General features: G+C 32.1%; 1 protein-coding gene across 2 annotated transcripts in view; it reads left to right on the top strand.

The window, feature by feature from the left end:
• The first annotated feature begins 397 nt into the window (after nucleotides 1-397).
• LOC135835557 (odorant receptor 22c-like) overlaps nucleotides 398-17,920 on the top strand; it is a 64,585-nt gene continuing 47,062 nt past the window's right edge. The window contains exon 1 of one of the 2 annotated variants that reach the window (XM_065349879.1): nucleotides 398-765. The gene's annotated coding sequence lies outside the window, so the exon portion shown is untranslated. Of the gene's footprint in view, nucleotides 766-2,747; nucleotides 3,328-17,920 lie in introns of those variants that run through there. The other variant, XM_065349878.1, reaches the window with a different exon arrangement.

Genomic DNA, 17,920 nt, shown 5'->3' on the forward strand with positions numbered 1-17,920 from the left:
ATCTTGACCTTTCATCTCGACAGTGAGCTTTTTCATGACGTATACTTATAGTGAAATATCTCGAAGATTTCGAAGAAAACGTGCAATGAGGTTTTTGAACGATAACGATGACAATGATAAAAAGAACAAGAAAAATGATCTTTGACTCTGTTCTGGTGAACTATATGTAATTGAACAATCGATGTAATGTAATGTAGGTACTAGGTACTATCTGTATTTTGTACTGTGTACCTCTACCTACTGCAAATAACATGAAAGAGTAGATAAAGTGGCGGTATACTACATACGAGTATACATTTGTACTTTGAAGAGAGATGGTTTTACACGAAGAATCTAGATTTAGGCAGTTTTCTCGAATTCATATTCTTATTACGAATAAAATTTTAAATATAATAAGTTGCGTGACGAGGAAATGCGCGTATGGGGAATTTTTTTATTTCTTGGTGTTCTTCAGCCGAGTATTTTCCGGTATATGGTGTTTCTTTTTTGTTCGCGTGTTTTTTCGTGCTTGATTTTTTTCCTTTTTCTTTCATTTTTCGTTTTTTTTTTTTTTTTTTGAGGAAAAAGAGGTTTACACTTGTTGGGAATATCTACAACTACGCTTTATGGTGTGGAAAATTTCTCGCTTGGGAAAATTCATTTCGAGATTTTTCAAGATTTTTACATTTTCCACGATTATTGTTATTTTTGAAAATTTAAATTTTTATGTGACTTCCGCGAAATGTTAGGTATGGGTTTCGATGAATTGAATTGAATTGAAAGAAAGTAAGTGGATATGTTTTTGAACGGAAGGAGGAGAGAGGAGTTGAGAAAATTCGAAAGAATTGTATTGAGATTTTATTGGAATGTCAAGATAGAATTTTTGTTAGGCCTATTAAAAAAAAAACATCGTTCGCACAAGAAAAAAATTGAATACAAATATGTATTGTTCATTAATTTTTAAAAATTATTTAGGTACCTATCTGATATTTCGAAAAATGTCGTACGCAGGTATTTCATTAAGTAATAAGTAATCGAGTTTTCAGATTTTTTATTTGAGAAAAAAAAATGGTAATAATTTTGGGATAGGTAAGTAACTGAGAATTACCTACCGACTTATAAAACTTTCATGAAAATTTTAAGAAAAAATAAAAAGAAAGGCTTTGAGGAAAAAAACACGTGGCATTCATGCAAAAAATTGAGCCGTTCATTGTTATTTTGTCTGGATTTCATTTTACAGTAGGTACCTACTACCTACATTTATCATTTCCAATCCTTATCAGGACGATTTCATTTTGATGTGATTTTCCGTTTTTTGACATTTTTTTTTCTGTAATAAAAATTATTGCATGTAAGTGTTGAAACAGATCATCAAAACTCCATTATTTTGTTAAATGGTGCAATTTTTCAATTTTTTAAAATAATTTTATTTTTACTGAGTAGGCATGTACGAGTATTTTCATACTTTTTTCTTATTTTTTCCCCAATTTTTTTCAGTTCTTTTGTGATGTTATTGTGTTTTTTTTTCATTTCATTTGTCGGAATTCTTCAATTTTGAATGTAAGATTAATTTACCTTGTTGATATTTTCCACGATATTATTCAATTTTTCAAATGGGTAGATAAAGTTATTTTTTTAGATTTATTCAATTTGACGTGTTTTTGGAAGGTTCTATCGTCTTGTGCCCAAACAATTCTTCAATTTGACGTTTCAAAAAATTTAGAAAAAATGAAAACTTGTTTTAATCAAATTAATTTTCTCTTTTTTCAATTAAAATTTGTTCCGACGCCTCACAGTGGGCTGTGAGCACCCTCAAAACGTCTGTAATTCAAAAACTTACAATGAATCCTAAAACAATGGTACAGTGATATCCTCCCTTATGTTCTTGGGGTCGCAGAATACGAATTTGACAATATTTTTTGTAGGGGTAGGGAGTGAGGGGGGTGGAAAATTCAAAATTTGACTATATTGATGTGTGATATGTCGAAATGTACCTATGTTTTTGAGGGTGTAGATCACGAATCTGACAATATTTTTTTCGTATGGGCGAATGGTTGGGGGGGGGGTGAAGGGGGTAAAAACGGTGAAAAATTCAAAATTTGACTATAATGATGCGTGATATGTCGAAATGTACGTTTTCTAAGGTGTAGAAGGGGTGAAGGGTGGGGATGAAGCATTTTCTGTTGGTAAGCCGTTAAAGTCCTAGTAAGAGAAAATTTGTAACATTTTAACGAAATTCACCAAGATTTTTCACTATAATCGACTGTGGAGGTCGCCGAGGCACATTGGAGCAAAAATTGCAATTAACATCTTGAAATACACCATCTTAAGTATTACCAGCCACTCGAATTTCCCGTGCATCTACGTGCAAAAATTTGTTCTATTCCAATTTATGCAACAGAGTAGGAAAAAACGGGATTTTAACATAAATTATACCTCTACCTATACCTAATTACTTTATAAAAACTAAAATTGAGTAAATTGATGAAAAGTACTTACTTTCAGTTGAATTATTCATACTTGGTACGTTTCGACATGTCACACATCATTATAGTCGAATTTTGAATTTTTACCCCCTTTACCCCCCACCATTCACCCCTCAGAAAAAAATATTGTCAGATTCGTGATCTACACCCTCAAAAACATACATTTCGACATTTATCACACATCAATATTGTCAAATTTTGAATTTTTCACCCCCTCACCCCCACCCCTACAAAAAAAATATTGTCAAATTCGTATTCTGCGACCCCAAAAACATAAAGGTGGATATCACTGTACCATTGTTTTAGAATTCATTGTAAGTTTTTGAATTACAGGCGTTTTGAGGGTGCTCTCAGCCCACTGTGCGCCCCCTCCCCCCTCCTTCAATCTCAATTTAGAATGAATTGTTGTAAATAAAGTCTGTATTCAAAAGTGACCTTGAAACCAATCAAAATATGTTAAAATTTCACAAGAATTCCAAATATGACAGTGAGAATGTTTTTTAAGCATTTTTAAAAATTGATGATTTTCAATATTTGAAAAGGTGTCATATGTAATGTAATCTATCAAAATGAGTTGAAATTTCGCGAGAACTTCAAGTATTGCAATGAAAATGTTTTTTGAGAATTTCTGTAAAATTTTATTCTTGAAATTGGGTCATGAAAAAATGTCGTGCGACCTATGTACATAAGTTTTTTTTCATGGCTAGAGTTTTATGATTTTTATGCTTATCTTGTTTTTCCACCTTTGTCCTGCTTTTATACTCCATATTATGGAATGTAAAAAGTCTGTTTTTTTGTTTCGTTTTTCGATCGAATCAGCAACGAGTTTTTTTTAGCGACTTTTAAATAAAATTTAAAATGGGTAAGTAACTTACATAACTATTTGAGCTAAAAATTTTTTTGATAATTTCTCCTTCCTTTTTCGAAAAAACAAAGTAAATTGCTTTATTTTAGGTATTTATCTACATGAGAAATTACATTACAGGCTTTGTACATATGTATATAAATGAAACCCAATCAAGTTTTTGAGAGTATTGACCTCGCTACAGTTGTAGACCTAATATAGTTTACTAAGACTTTAAGACCCACATCTAGAGAAAATAAAGCCCCTGCAGTTGTAAATTTCACATTTAATACCACTTCCTGGTCTTTTTAATGAGAACGTTACGCAACTTATTTCAGTCCTTCCACTATATGATTTTTGTGTGTTTCAATAATAAAAAGTTTATAAGGGAATAAACATTTCTCAAAAGAAGGATGAAAAATTTCAAATTGATCGGATAAATACCGAAAGCTCTTAGCTTCATTGTGCATCGACTATGACTGTTCAGCATCGAGATAATCAAAAGTTTACGTATCTCGTTTGGTAATTCATTCCACGATGTAAAATATAACGAATACAGCAAGTCTTCGTTCTGTAAAACAATGAGAATAAAAATTAATCACGTAATATTGCATATGAAGGGAAAATTTATCGACACGTATAATATATTGCTGACATCTCTTATCCCAGACCTAGACGTGTGTAAGCCTGAAATAAATTTTAATAAGCGTATCTCAAGCTCATCTTTGGACGTACTGTAGGTATAATTTCAACCGAGCAAGTTTTCTAGAGAAACATGCTTTATCTGTTGAGATAGTTTGCTGATATGCAAAAAAGTCGAATGTAAGTTGGTAGCTTTCTCTTACCAGGTGACTTATAGTTTCACATATGTAACAACAGAGGTAAAATCCACACACCACGATGACAGTGATGAATAAATTTTGTATCTGTACTGCGACATTTTCAACCATCTGAAAAAATCAATTTTCTTTTAAATCAGTTTCTACTGGAAAAAGTGAAAAAAAAATGGAGAGAAAATTTACCTGGATATTAATGTAAATGAAAGGTAACCCGGTGAAAATGAACTGAATAATATAAAAAGTAAAAATAAGATTAATATATTCGGTAAAATCTTTTAGATACCTGAAAATTATACAAGATTAGTACCCAGTACGTTAAAATTCGCGAATTTAATTGAAATAAATTACCTTAATAAAAATTGCTGGTATTTAATAATCAGGATAAATCTATCTCGAAGAAACATTTCGTTTTCTTTTTTCATCACGATGAGGATACTTTCTTGTAAAATATTCGCCTTGACATCGCGTCGAATACAATGCAACATTATTAATTTCTCGATTTGACGATTGAGTTCGCTTATGTGAGCTTTGAGGTTACTCAAGATATAAAAAACCACACCGATAAAACTCCAATATATCGTGGATAAAAATCCCAGCACTAAACTTTGTATTAAATTCAAAATAAAAAACCCTCCGTAGGAGGAAATTTTCCAAAAATGACAAAAATGTGGTAACATGTATAATCGTGGATCATCGTAATTGACTTTTTTTCCAAAATGTACACGTAATATTGGAAATAAAGCTGCCATTATGCTAATAACAAACATCAATTTCATCGCTGGTGTGAAAGTCTCGTTGAAGTGAATTTCCGTATGAATTGTTATTTTATTTTCATTAAAATAGGATGGGTATTTGTTGAATTTTTCAATTAAAGCTGAAAATTTATGTCGCCGAAAATGCGTGATGAATAATTGAATTAAAAGTACACCAGTCGAAACTATTCCAGAGAACAGGATTAATTTATGAACAAAATAGCGAGTTTGTGAAAATGCGATTAATATTGCCGTAATTATGATCGTATCGCACGCGAATAATACAATTAACAATATTGTTTCATACTTTATGTATCGTTGATTTAGTATCACTCCCATTGTGATAAGGTGCATCTGAACAATGAGATCGAAATACATAATATTATCGATTTTACGGAAAATTTCACCTGTAGATACAATTATTAATAGTTTACCTACTGACGCAAATACTTATTACTGAAGATTTATTCGTCTATTAGGTACTTTCCGTGTTGGTAGGCCTAATTTTCAACTCACGAATTTTTGAAAAAGAAATTTATTATGCACAAATTTCTATGTTTTGAAAGAAGAAATTTCATAAATAAATTAAATACATACCTACATGTTTATAGGGTTTTACCCGAGCAACAATTTTCTAATGAAAAATTATCCCTAAAAAACACCTTTTTAAAATTTTATACGGTATAATTAGGTGGGTATATCTATCTACTATGAAATATCCTTAAAATACTTATGCCTTAAGTACAAATTCGCTTCAGCTTTAAATGAGTAGCTAGTAGGTACATACCTACTAATAGTCACAAGAGAATTATAAAATTTTCCTACAAATTTTAGGACCAAAACATTCTCAATTAAAAGCTTTTAAAGCGCCTTTTATACCTACTTGTATGTGCAATAATTTGTTGTTTAATAAACAGTATGGGTTTAAACACAAATCAGTGTTTTTTTCGAAATGAAAGGTGTGTTCACATTCTGGTTTTTGATACTTACTTACCTTAACACAAAATCTCAAAAAATATTCAAACGAAAATTATAGAAGGAACATCGGAAAAGAAATTTCTTTTTGTTAAGTAGGTACCAATTTTTTCTTAGGTTATGGAAGGAGTTACATCGAACGAAAAAAAGAAATTTGAAAAAAAAAATTTTCCCAGTAAATGTAGCTTAACTCCATCAATTTCAGGGCTAGGCAAATACAAATACATGGACTAATAATGGGTTGTCTAGTTACTGATAAAAAGAGATTGCTTTGAAAAGAGCCATCCTGACTGATAATTAGCCTGATTTTTCTTAATTGGATCGAACAAAAAATGTTAAGCTTATACTTACATCATGATTCCGAAATTGAGAATGAGACCACTCACAAAATCCATTTTGGGATCCCAGAAGTTCATTTTTATCGATTTTTCGCATACCTGATATTATTTGAAATTACGTAATAATTCATTTTTTACCGAACTATAGGTGGTTATCGCCAGTCGAAGGCATTTTGACAAAATCTGCTTAAATTTAGTTTTCGAGCTTGCTTCGGTATTGGATTGAAAGAGATTTGAGTGAAGATGATCGACCTTGACTCAAAATTCGCAGATGTTCAAATTTTTAGGAGGAGAGGGGGGTGAAAAAAACAGTAAAGTCAAAACCGGTATAAATCAATAAGAAATTAGAAGTTGCGTAACATATTCAAAAATCAGTTTGCTTGAGTAATTTGAAGGGAAAGAAACCAGGATTTTTGTGGTTTTTTTTTACCTTGGAAAAACCACGTATCTCGCCTCCTACCCCTCCAAATTGATCGAAAAACGTGAAATTTCATATGTACCAAGATGAAAATATTGGCGGATTTCACCATTCCGCATTAATTTTGCCTAAATATTGAAAGATATTATTCTGGAAACTGGAAAAAAAGTTGAAATGCTGTGAAGCCAATTTTTTGATTATTGTTGCCAATTTTAAAAAATCGAGAAAAACAGCCAAGAAGTTCTGAAATTTTTTCGATTTTTGAAGTTGGCAATAATAACTGAAAAATTTACACCATTGCGTTCCAAAATATTTCCTCAATTTCAGAAATAATATTCTTCAATATTTTAACTTGATTAATACGAAATTTCTCCGAAAAAAATTTTCAAAACACGAATTTAGTATCTGAAAATAGACGATAACCAAATTTTCATCCGCTCAGTAGAACCCTGTTAGTGGTCTTGGATTTTCATTTGGGACTGGGACATTTTTCCCGAAACAGATTGGGTATCGACAGGAGCGAGAAAACCACAATTTTTTCGAAAATGGTTTCTCTTTTAGGCCTAATAACTCTCCTTCAGAGGCACCTTGGGAGCTAAGCCTCAATAAGGCGAGCTACTCGATCGATTTATGGCGTTCGTTGGAGAATTAGGTTTGAAAGGCATACTTTTTTTCTGATTTGAAGTTTAGTACCTACTCGTAATACCTATTTCTTTCACCAAAAATAACTGCAGATGTATGAACTTTGCATGTGTATGAGTAGGTAGACCTACTCGTATCTCTTGTGGCTATGTATTTGTACCTATAGTAACTAATATTAGGTATTCAAAGACAGTCTTCTTTTTCTAACTAATAGTAAATTAATTAACGAATAAATGATTCTTAAAGAATAGAAAAAAAATCGATTGTTGATTGTATAAATATCGAAAGCTTTAACAGTAGTTGCAAGCTGCGTGTGTATCATTGCGGTGACCATCAATTTACGAATTTTGATTGGTAAATTGTACCATTTTGTGAGGTATAAGGATTGAAGTATGTCTTCATTCTGAAATTTTGCGTATGTGTATTTATTGTAATAATGATAATATTTTAATTGATTTATCGAGTTATAACAAAGGCATTAAGTATATGATCAGAAATCTGCAGAGGTCTTGCGAACACGTGACGACTTCTCAATCATTATGAATGGGATAGGGATTACCATAAGTTTGGAATTGGAAATAAAAATCACATTATTTTAATCGAGTATTTCTAAAATTAGTGGTAGGTACCGAATAAGTGATGCACAATTTGCATATTAAAATTACTTCCACCTCAAAGTGACCTGTAAATTTCATTTGAAACAGTGTTGACTTGGATATTATTCTCAATGAAAATTTACGAGCCCCGAAATTCATTCAGTCTTGAAAAAGTGTTCCATTTTTTCTGCGAATTTCAGTATCGACGAACTGACTTCGGCTCATGTCATTGTTGGTAATACATACATACCAAAATATCTTTTTCAATTTTATAAAATGAAAAAAACAATTCATCTGTCCAGCCGATAGCAATTTTCGCTGTACTCGTATTTATGCTGCCAGGGTAATAAAATAAAATGTTTGTGATAAAATTTACCTCCATAACCAATTTTATGAATTCTACATAATGCTTTTCGAGATTCCAATCCGAATTTATCGCATTTTCTCTATCTTTATCCTGCAATACTTTGAGCTATCTCGATTATGCATTTTGATGCCTAAATTTACTTTTTCATGTCTAGACAATAGACATTTATCTTGAAACTGTATTTTATAAATTGATATTTTTTTTAGTGTGCGTAGCACACTATTGGTTTCGCTTTGAGAAATGAAATTTTATTGGAACTGAATGTTCTCTTAAGCTATCCAACCGTTTTTTGTACCTATTGGACACCATTTGAGAATCATTAAGGCGGAGGGAATAGATTAATTTTCATTCAATTCGGATGGGTAATTGCTGAGTAATTGCAATTTTAGTTCATTATTTTAATGCATTAAATCCTAAAAAAGGGAAAAGGGGACTTGTAGAACACCTGCCGCTCATTGTACCCTGCTATACCCCCAGTCTATTCCATCACCAGCTGTGTTTCATTGTACCCTGTTACACCCCCAGTCTGTTAGCTGTAAATTCCAAGTGGGCGTGGTTTGGTGGGGCGTTTACCAAACAAATATATTATTTTAATGCCCTAACCCTCGTAGCAAAGTTGTGGCTGAGTGGTTAGGGCATGTAGGTAGGAATAGGAAATTTAGGGACCCAGGTTCGAATCCCCGTGAGGTAAGTAGGTAGGTGACGGATTTTTCGTAGGAAATTTGGATAGTAAATGCTTGGGAGTTACTATGTAGTACATGGTAATGGGGCAAAAATAATGCTGAAACTGAGTTATGAATTATGATATCATTTGCTAACTAAAAATTCATTTCATTAATTGTTTGTCTACCCATAACCAATTAACCATAAGTATAAAGTAAGAATTACTTGACATGAATAATTTTTAACTTTTTACTTATAATTTAAAAATTACTTCAAAATGAGAAATTAAAATAATTTTTGTACAATTGAAACATGTAATTTTTATTATCATGATTTAGTAAAAATTATTAAAACAAAATGATTTTTACTATTGGTACCTATAGCAAAATTTATTAAAATGATAAGTTTTACTATACGATTACAGTAAAAATTATTGAATGGGATCTGGTACTTAATTGTGAGTATTTAGTTAAATTTTTTTTGTAAAAATTACCCATATTTTTTTCGTGTAATAGGCAATGCAAATTCTTAACATAGGTATTTTATAAGATTTAATTCTTAATTTAGAATAAAAAGCAAGTTCTGAAAATTGGTTTGAAAATTTATAAATTTGAAGACAATGGAAATTCTAAAAAAAATAATATGAAAATTTGTATTTAGAGACGCTGAGAATTCCAAAAATTGATTAAAAGTTCTGTAAGTTGCAGATAATGTGAACTTGAAAATTATATGAAATAAGTATTGTAATATTTATGAAGGAGATGAGAATTCTGAAAAATTGGAGGCAATGTGAATTCCAAAAATTGAGTAAACGTTTTACAATTTGTGGACAATATGAACTTGAAAATTGAATTTGAAATTTTTTAATTTAAAGACAATAAGAATTCTGAAAAATTATTCAAAATTTGACTATTTAGAGGCAATGTGAATTCTAAAAATTGATTGCAAATTTCCTAACTCAGCAGCAATGCAAAATTCTGAAAATTTATTGAAAACTTTATGAAATTGTAGCGATGGGGAATTCGGGAAATCGATTTGAAATTTTGTAAATTTTAAAACAATGCAAACTATGAAAAACAACTAGAAATTTCTTAATTTAGAAGCAATACAAGCTTATAAATTATTCTGAAATACCTATTGTAATTTGGAAAATATGAAAACACTGAAAAACAATTATTATTTTGAAGCAGTGAGAGTTTCAAAAATTCTCATTACTGTGACATGGTTGATTCACTTATGCACTACCTAGATGTAATAACGGTTATAGCTGTAGAAAAGGCAGCTAGCTACGCACACTTTGCAGCTAAGCTTTGCTTAGCTGTCTAGTTTGTTTTTCAATTGTTCAGAAATTTTAACCAACCAATTTAATACTGACGTGAGCACCATTTTATGCATAAATGAACGTTGAGTTTTTAAAAAATTTCAAAATTAGTACCACCTTAAATTAAATTACTATTAGGTATATTTACCATGTGATGAATACTTTCGCATAAGTAACACCAGATGTAGAATCCATAAATCAACGTGAATATTCCAAACATATTTTGTGCAAATGATGAACCATCGCTGTATGTCTGAAAAATGAAAAAATATTTGTAGTAGGTACCTATAGAAAAAGATGATGGATGAATACTTCATTTCATTCTCAGTCCCATTTAATTTCCTCAATTCATTAAAAAGTAATTGTATTCTTCTTATTTTTATAAGTTTTAACAATTTCTGAAACCTTGTAGTTACCTACCTACTTCGTTTATGTCAAATCTTCTACTAAAGGACTAAAAAAATTCTATCTGAGCTGAAATGAGGCAATGTAATCTATGCGAATTTTTATATAGGTACCTACCTCTATAAAGAGATATATGTAAGATAATGTCACGCAAATGAAATGAACCACGTAGTATGAAAGAATGAAATTTATGTAATCTGCAAAAATTTTCGTATACCTGTAAACAAATAGAATAAAATTTTGTCAGGTGTGCATACCTATGTACGTTTGGTAGTCAAGCTTCATCAGGAAATTGCCTGGGTATTGAATAAAATTACCATTGTAAGTATCTTTGATAGTTAACGATGACAGTGAATCTTTTGTATAACAATCTTCCTTCTTTTGTATCCATCGATTCGATATTTTCGGCGATAGTAAAATCATTGATCAGTTTATTTAACTGGATATTCAGTTCAATCACTTGAGCTTTTATATTACTCAATACGAAATTGGCAACAATAATGAAAGTATAATACAAAGCTGTTATCGAACCTACAGCAGCATTTTGTAAAAACACCAAACTAAGAAAATCCATTAACGAGTTGATATTCCAAAAATGAAATAAATAAGGTAATAAATATAATCCTGGATCATTGTAATCGACATCTTCCATGAATAAAATTATTAAATAAGGAGTTAAACTCATTATTACTAAATTTAAAGCGATTATTTTCACAGCAGGAATGAGAAATTTTTGGAGATCTTTTTGCATGTTGATCTCGATTTTATTTTCTTCCATGTAAAATGAAATGGTTTCGAATTCGCGTATAATTATTTGTAATTGTTTTCGTTTCCAACATCCTATTATTCTGTGTGTGAAAAAAGTGATTTCGGCTACCAATAGACCAAATGTTGCACATTTGTAAGTGAATGTCTCAGATACCAGGAAACCATTCAGTGCTGATGTTATGGTGACAATGTCAAGGGTGAATAGAAATATGCGTAAAATCAATTCGTACTTTTTATAATTTTCGTCGACGATAACTCCAATGCTTAAGAATAGTATTTTGATTACATAATCGATTAGCATTACTTTAAAATTATTTTAAAATTTTTTGTATTTGTGTATTGCGATAAATATGGTCATATCTAATTGACTCGAGTGTGTTCATAAATTACCTGATTTTGGTGATCAGATGTTACGTTAACAGTTAATGTGATTTGAGTAATAATAATTTAAAAATACTGATGATACGAGTAAAAAGGAAAAGTTCACCAAGAAATGAAAAAAGAGTGATTTTCGTCACATTTCACGATTTTTTTAAGCAGAATTACAACTGTTATGCCGAATTATTTTTATTGTTGAGGTTTTAATATTTTTTCTGTTCGAAGTTTTCTTCAAGGTGGGTACATTTTTTTCTGAGCAAAGAGGTAGAGGTGGTATAGGAATACAAAAATAGGTGGAAAAGTAAACACTGCGTGCTATGAGAGTTTGAGAGTAAAGGTGCAAAAGAAATATCCAATTGTACCAATAAAATAAAAATTGAAAAGAGACCATGAAACTTGAATAAAAAGCAAAGATACATACAAATATTTTTAAAAAAGGGTCAAAGACAAACATTTTTCGCAACAAAAAAAATTAATTCTTATTCATAGGCAGAAGGATATTTTTTTCCTGCGTTGGATTACCTATTTAGATAAAATAGGGACCATGTTTTGATGGATAAACGTTGAGAAAATGGCCTATGTTTTCAGATACAAAATAATTATATAAAAAAAGACGAAAAGATGTAAGTAAAGGAAAAAAGAATAACATAACATTGAAATTATAGAGTAAGGTTGTCTATCTCTCAAATTAGGGTAGGCACTTGAATTGAATTCTCAGAAAATTTCGTGTAGGTATATACTTTGAGTCATGTTAGGTATATGTTTGTGAAAATATGTACATTAGGTAAGGGCAATCATACACATACTTTTTTCTTTGAAATTGAAAAGGACTTTTTGACTCTATTTTTTTTTATCCGAACTTAAAAACAACTTGCCAAATATTTCACTACTTTAATTCTAACGTAACTCATTCTGAAGTTTTGGAAACCTTCATTTTGAGTTAAAAGTCCTGCAGAAAAATTTTAGCTTTGGAGATGTATCTGGAGGAGAGATATAGGTCTTAAAGTGGGCGGTTTCGAAACAATCATGGTTTTTTCGCTCTGGCCCAACCCAACCTGTTTTGGAATAATCGCTCAATTCCAAAATATAAAGTCCAAGACCACTCAAAATGAAGGTCTCCACTGAAATTGATCAATATCCTCCAGCTTCTTTTTTAAGGATCTACCCTGGTGTAGGAGTTTATAAATACCTAGTCATCTGTTGAATCTTTATACATGAATTTACATTTATAGAGGGTTGCGTGTTTATATAGTTAAATGCTGTGTTCATCTAAATCTATCTACTTACCTATTAGACTATATTCTAACCCTCAAAAAAGTGATTCTGTAAATCAAATCGGGGAAGTGAAATGTTTTGCGCGGAAAATAGGCTTACGGACGAGCTCTTGCTAAAAAAGCAATGTCCCCAGCGCTGGACCCGCTTATTTTCGAAATTGGGGCCCAAATGGGGCCGATTTTGGGTCCGTAAATCATTCGAGGGAAGTGTGGGGACATTGCATTTTTGGATAGTGTTGGTATCGTAGATGAAAAATATGCAATGTCCCCAGCCCCCCAGGCGCTTAATTTAGGCTCACCCCCCTTTCAAAATTTCGACTTTCCTATAAAAATTCATTAAAATGCGAGAAATGGACATTTTTGGATGAAATTTTGTATACTAACTAATGAAGGCATGAAGAAATCATATCCGGCGAGTTCTGGTTTTTGCAAGCCTCAGTTGGGGCTGCAGGAGCACCCCCACCCCCAATTTTTAAGTTGGGGTAAATCGTCGATATTGGTGTCGTTTTCATATGAAACGACCATGCTGATGACGAATATGAAGTCAGATTTGAGACAACACCACTCAAAACTTAGGAATGAGGAGATAATGCAAGTGAAATTGAGTAAAATGGAAAACTGAAGAAATAGTTATTAGGGTCTCAATAGTACAAATATATTCCGCTCGATCAAGCTGTTAAAAGCGATTTTATGATTGATTCTCATTCTAGACACTATTACAAAAAAATTCAGCCTTTGTGACCTTTCATACTCTCCCCCCTTTTCCTAGAGTCCAAACCCCATATTACAAACTGGGATGGCGTATTGCCTTCCCTATGGCTGGCTCCCACAAAAAAATTAAATCATATGTACTATTGAGACCCTACTCAATAGTACATTTCTGAACAAAAATGAAACGAATGATGGAATACGAGTATGTTATAAAAAAATATGTAATAAGATCAATACTGAACGGAACCTAACGAAAAAGCTACGAATGGAAAAAATACAAATGACTACGAAATTCAAAAAAACGATAATTATAATACATATGTACAAAGAAAAAAAATAAATCAGTAAATAAGACGGTAACAACAGTTTTATAAATTCGGATTTCTTTGATCAGTTGCATATTCGGAAGGGGTGCAATCAAAAATGTAATTTGTTATCGTCAAAATGGTTTATAAATTTTTTTAAAAAGTTGAATCAATAAACTTACTTAGGTCGTATACCACCCGAAATTCCCAATCCGAATTCTCTATTGGGCATTTCCCGAATGGGATATTTCCCAAATGGGATGTTTCCCAAATAGGTACTTACCGTTTCCATAAATCCCTTTTCCCCAAAATTCAGAATCCCGAATGACCACTTTCATGAATATTTTTATGCCGAATTTCAAAATCCTAAAGTCTGAAGTAAATTTTCTCCGAATGAAAAAATTCCTAATATTTTTTGTTTCTTTTTATGGAAACGTGTAAGTAAGCTGTCACCGATTCGGAATCTCAGGGCTTGTACTCAACCCCCCTCCCCCCAAAAAAGTTGACCAATTTCAACCAACTTCGGAACACAATTCCCAATTCAATCGAATTTTTCCAATATACCACACCCAATCTCAAATGCTCCCCTGTCTTCCTCTACACGCTGAGAACCTGATGTTGAATTTCCCTGTTTCCCAATTTTTCGCACATTTTTCAAAATGTTGGAGCTGGGAAGGGCATTGAGAGAAGAGAGCTTGCAACCTTGAAATGAATAAGTGAATATTCGAACTCAGCATCCTCGGAAACCAAACAAACGACATGCCATAAATCATTTTTTCAATTTTTTAAGAATATATTAAAGATACCTATTTGGGAAACATACGTACTAGTGGAAGAGGTGAGGGAGGTCAGAGAGACCGGATCGGAAAATTGAGTAAATTTTCGAACTTATCGTATCTTTAAATTAGTAACAATCGATATGTCACTTCATTTTGAAAATTGTTTTGTATTTTGATCAAAATTGCGAATTCTTGTTCCTTCAAAGGGTGTAAAGATCACAATTGGAAAATTAACTAGTTTTTCGAACAGAAGAAAAGAAAGTCTTGACATTCATTTGTTGAAAGAGAAATTTTTCGGGATTTTGAAAAATAAAGGCTTCGGGAAACATCCCATTCAGGAAATGTGCATTTGGGAGCTCGGACTCGAGAAAATGACCGTGAATCCATTGGGTAATTCCATTTCACACTTGGGTTATGCCAAAATAAAAAAATAAACATTTTGGTAGCATTTTAACGTTATGATTGGATTTTTTTGTTGGAGCCAGCCATAGGGAAGGCAATACGCCATCCCAGTTTGTAATATGGGGTTTGGACTCTAGGAAAAGGGGGGAGAGTATGAAAGGTCACAAAGGCTGAATTTCTTTGTAATAGTGTCTAGAATGAGAATCAATCATAAAATCGCTTTTAACAGCTTGATCGAGCGGAATATATTTGTACTATTGAGACCCTAATAACTATTTCTTCAGTTTTCCATTTTACTCAATTTCACTTGCATTATCTCCTCATTCCTAAGTTTTGAGTGGTGTTGTCTCAAATCTGACTTCATATTCGTCATCAGCATGGTCGTTTCATATGAAAACGACACCAATATCGACGATTTACCCCAACTTAAAAATTGGGGGTGGGGGTGCTCCTGCAGCCCCAACTGAGGCTTGCAAAAACCAGAACTCGCCGGATATGATTTCTTCATGCCTTCATTAGTTAGTATACAAAATTTCATCCAAAAATGTCCATTTCTCGCATTTTAATGAATTTTTATAGGAAAGTCGAAATTTTGAAAGGGGGGTGAGCCTAAATTAAGCGCCTGGGGGGCTGGGGACATTGCATATTTTTCATCTACGATACCAACACTATCCAAAAATGCAATGTCCCCACACTTCCCTCGAATGATTTACGGACCCAAAATCGGCCCCATTTGGGCCCCAATTTCGAAAATAAGCGGGTCCAGCGCTGGGGACATTGCTTTTTTAGCAAGAGCTCGTCCGTAAGCCTATTTTCCGCGCAAAACATTTCACTTCCCCGATTTGATTTACAGAATCGCTTTTTTGAGGGTTAGAATATAGTCTATATATCCAATCATTTGAAAAATTGTGCCCTGTTTATATAATACTTTTTCCTTTAAATAGCAATAAATTGACCATTGAGTAAATGACTTTTACAACTTGCATGCCTAGTCCAAAGTTAATCGTGAAAATGCCAAATGCTCTGATGGTTCTTGATCGTTGAGTATGTGTCATTGTCATAACCTGCAGCTTACGAATTTTCAGCGGCAATTCGTACCATCGCGTTTGATATAAAGATCTCAGAATCATCTCGTTCTACATAAATAAATACGTACAGCACAATTAGATGCACAAATCATTGTTTAAGTACTCCTTATTTTTATTCATTCATTTCCTTCTTTTTTAAAAAAAATTATTAATTCAAGGTTCATAATGATTCCTGAAGCATTTAGGTACCTACTTTTTAAAAGGCGATCTCTCTCTCGCTTCTGCAATATTTGCAGTTTATCATATGAGTAATTGAAAGAGCAGAGAATGGATTTTTTCAAAAGTCACGTTCTGTGATTATTTTATCTTGTGATTGGCTACATATTATATAACGATAACCGTATGAATGGAGTATTTATAAGTTAGTATCTCACCGTGTGGCTAATTGAATCACATACATTACACCATGTGTAAAAACCGTATGACAAATTTATCAACACTGAGAAGTTCTGTAGTAACGTTCCTATGTGGCTTTCCAACATCTGTACAAAAAACATCGTTATTAAAAATTGGAAAAATTTCCACGTAGCAAAAATATAGGCCGGAAGAAAATTAATGCAAGGTAAGTGCACCTAATAACGCCCACCTCTTGGAAATTGTGAAAAATGTTCCACGAAGGTTGCACGGCTGAGCAATGGTGCCAACTTGAAATTTTTATCAACCAAATAAATCAAAACAGCTAATCGAGTTTTTCATTCAAAATGAAAGTATTCTGTAATCTTGAAAGTTAGTTTAAAAGTAAAAACAGATATACCTATCCACAAAAAATTATTCTCTTCCTCTTTTCAACATTCAACACTATATTTTTTGGTCGCTTCTTCGATCGAAAGGCAAGAGTTTTGATTATAATTGGCGGAGTGAGTTCTAAGGGGATGCACCTATATTTGGAAAGAGGAAGAAGAAAGCTTTTCAATGATATACTTGAAGTTCAATTTACTTTCATGATAACAGAATATTTCAGATTTTAAATATGATGCACTTGTTTTTGGTTGAATTTTCATTTAAATTATATGCTGCAAATTATGAGGATTTCAAATTCCCTCCTGATTCATTCTTGTCTTGCTACTTGGGGTAGGGTGTACCTACTTACCTGCTCGAAAATTCAACTTTTTAACACAATTTAAATTTTTTGTGGGGTGGGCGTAATTAGGGACAGATGTACATAATTACTGACAGAATTTATATTTTTTTAAAATTTATTCAATGTATTCATTGTTGAGGATTCTAAGGATGAACTAAGCAAGTTTATATTTATGTATGAACTATAAGACCTGCTCTTAGTTCTCATCCTATTGGTTAAATTTTTTTGCAGTTTAAAGTCTCTGAAATTGCAATTCAATTAAGGTGGATGCACTTTCCTTAGATAAGTAAAATACTTAATAAACATTTTTTCAGTTTCAATTCTTCCTGTATGGAATTCCTAACTCAAATTTCGATTGAAATTATTCATAAATAATGTTAATTTGTAATGAAAGTTTTTTAAGTAGGTACCTAGAACTCAATGATAGGAGAACTGCTTCCCCTGTTTACGCTCTCGTCTCCCTCTTTCGTCACAGTTTTGTTTCAAGTGAAATGTATGGAAAGCCCACT

The sequence above is a fragment of the Planococcus citri genome, chromosome 2, assembly GCF_950023065.1.
Source record: "Planococcus citri chromosome 2, ihPlaCitr1.1, whole genome shotgun sequence".
NCBI lineage: Eukaryota > Metazoa > Arthropoda > Insecta > Hemiptera > Pseudococcidae > Planococcus > Planococcus citri.